Below are 568 nucleotides of genomic sequence, written 5' to 3' on the forward strand. Positions count from 1 at the left end.
ATTTACAAGTATAGGATGGGGGTTGAGGTTCCATCCACTAAATATTGTAAATTCAAGCTAAACCTGATGGACCTATAAATATGAGGTCTGAATTTACTTGTCAAGTATAGTGGATTTACAACGTAAATATTTAGTGGATGGACCTATAAATATTTAGACCTCATATTAGAGTACCCTTGGATGTAAATTCAAGTAAGTAAGTAATGAATTTACAATATTTAGGTGACATCCGCCTAAATATTCGAGTACCCTTTCCTTAAGGCAATAGTCATTAGGGGCAAAAATTGAACCTCATATTAGAGAGAACTTACACCGTCGAAGCGGACGCTGTACCACCTGACCTGGGAACGCGGCACACACACACAAACAAATATATATAAGATTGATCGATGGCTGGAGATCGCCGATCAACCCCAACAGGATAGACTGAGCGAGAGGTAGACCTCTCTTCCAGTTTGTGTGCTATTCGAATCCTCCCAAAAGGGTTGGGATTCAAACCCTCGACTCGAGGGTCTTATGCCAAGGCCGCTATCAATGAGCCAGGGCTAACGCATATATATATATATAT

This window comes from Phalaenopsis equestris, unplaced genomic scaffold (assembly GCF_001263595.1).
Source record: "Phalaenopsis equestris unplaced genomic scaffold, ASM126359v1 Scaffold000135, whole genome shotgun sequence".
NCBI lineage: Eukaryota > Viridiplantae > Streptophyta > Magnoliopsida > Asparagales > Orchidaceae > Phalaenopsis > Phalaenopsis equestris.